The sequence below is a fragment of the Phalaenopsis equestris genome, unplaced genomic scaffold, assembly GCF_001263595.1.
Source record: "Phalaenopsis equestris unplaced genomic scaffold, ASM126359v1 Scaffold218034, whole genome shotgun sequence".
Lineage (NCBI taxonomy): Eukaryota > Viridiplantae > Streptophyta > Magnoliopsida > Asparagales > Orchidaceae > Phalaenopsis > Phalaenopsis equestris.
In genome coordinates, this window is record NW_018236506.1 from 87,606 (window position 1) to 90,108 (window position 2,503).

Consider the following 2,503-nt stretch of genomic DNA (forward strand, 5'->3'; position numbering starts at 1 on the left):
TTCTTTCCAATAGTTGACTGAGACAATACCATCCTGGTTCTTACATGTTCTCACAACAAATTTTAACATCTAGATGGACCAGATCAAGAAGTAAATGAAGTAAATGGAATTAAATCATCATAACTTCTTCCAACATTAAAGATTAATACTCTCCACAGCTTCCATCCAACACTTTAATTACTTATCTTTTTATGGAGAAAGATAAAGAAAACTTCTCAGAATCCATGGAGAAAACAAAACCACACTTTAGTTTAAAAGTATAAATCATTATTAAACCAACAAGAAGTCTCGATTAAAATTAAAAGTAGTTCAAAATAAAAGATAAAAACTTATCTCAACACCTCCACCAATCTCTTGAAGTTTCTTTGAATCTCTTCTCTTTTACAACACTCTCAAAATAAACTAAAAATAAAAAGGATAAAGTAAATTTGTGTGGTGCCTGAAAACCTCTCCAAAAATATCCCTCAAAACTTTTCAGGACTCCTCTTCAAACTCTTTTCAGAACTTCCAGGCACCCTCTTCAAATGTCTCAATGTCTTTCTTTTATAAATTTCCCAAGAGCTGCCTTAGAAAATCTTCAAAATGTCTCAAAATTTGATGTATTATTTAAGGGATGCCTCCTTTCACAAGTCTTTTAATAATATTTTCATCCCTAGTGGTCATAACCACTCTATTTAGCTCTATTTAGCCAATAGGCCACTCTATTTAGCCAATAGGTGCCTCAAATGTCTCTTCAAAATTTAGCCAAACGAAGAAAACTGCCAAATAACTACCTCTAGCGCTTAAGCGCAGGGCCTCTGGTGCTTAGGCGCCAAAACACTTTTGCACAAATTTCACATTTTTGCTCCAAATTTCATCCTTTTTCACTCTTTTTAGTATTTTTCAACTTAATACTTGTACCTGAAAGAAAAATACACAAATACATTTCATTAAAGTGTAATATCTCAAAAGTAGATATAAAAATACGTCAAAAAATACTATATATTTTAGATGTATCAAACATTAGCTACACTTTTTGGATTTACACTTTCATATGGCCATTGAAAATTATTAGTAGACATCTTTTCAATTAAACAATATGCTTCATCGAATGGTCTTGATATTATTGATCCACCACCAGCAATGTCAATTTTTGTTCTAAGAGATCCAACCAATCCATTATAAAATATTTAAATTATTAACCAATCTGGAAACGCATGGTGTAGCCACTTCTTGAGGACATATTTAAATTTTTCCCTGACTTCATAAATTGATTCTCTTTCAAACTAACAAAAATATATAATATCATTTCGAAGCTTAGCAATTTTTGAAGGTGGGAAAAATCTATATAAAAATTTTTGTGATAAGTCTCTCAAGTTCTGATAGATCCAGGTGCTAACAAGTTTAACCATATCTTAGCTTTATCCCTTAATGAAAAAGGAAAAAAATCTAATTTTGACAGCATCATTCAACACTCCATCATACTTAAAAGTAGCACACAATTCTAGAAAACTAGCAAGGTGTAGATTAGGAACTTCAGTTGGTGTACCCCCAAACTGATTGTATTGTATTATTTGGAAAATAACAGGTTTACGATCAAATATATTGACAACTACAGTAGGGTTTGGTATATTCAAATTAATTTCATCTGATGTAGGATTAACATAATATCTTAAAGGTCTCTGATGATGTTCATTTTTGTTTTTAACATTACTCACATTGCAAGCAATTTTGCTATTATGATTTATCTTATTCTGTTGTTTTCATTTTTTGCTAATAGTTCTTTCTCTCAGAATCGTAAGGCACTAAATCTTCAGATCTTACACTACGCATAAACAAACTATATATGTAATTAAAATAAGGAAACACACTAAAATATGAAAGTATTAAAACTAAACTGCTAACATTCTCTTTTTTTTAAAATAAAAATAATTCAAATTATAATATAACTTACTACTACTTTCTGTTATTTCCCTGACAACAATGCAAAAAACTTGATGTGGGTGGATTTAGTGTGTTAATTTTGCAAATATCTTTCAAAATTACATAATACACACGACAAATACAATAGTAAATATGCAAATTAATCCCAACAAAAAAAACTTTAGTGAAAATATTTTTATCTTTTAAAACTCCTTAGAATACTAAATCACCTAAAAATAATGCACGTATACGTATCACTCTAGTAATAAAGGGTTCTCGTGGAGTCCTTAATATTGATCCCACAAGGAAGTTGGAAATTTTTATTAGTAAATTTTCAAGATTTTATTGTGAACTACAATTTTAAACTACAAAAGTGAAGTGTTAAATTTGAATATAAAGTAATAGGGTGAATGCTAAAAAAAATGCAATAAAGATCCATAGTTAATTAAACTAATTGCTAAACTTTCAAAAGTAAAATTATGAAAACTAAACAAAGTTTTTTGTGACGAAGAGCTCAAATTCAAGAAAATATCCTTCTCCTTTATAATGGGTATATGTATTTTAAAGAATTTCAAATCATTTAAATATATATATATATATC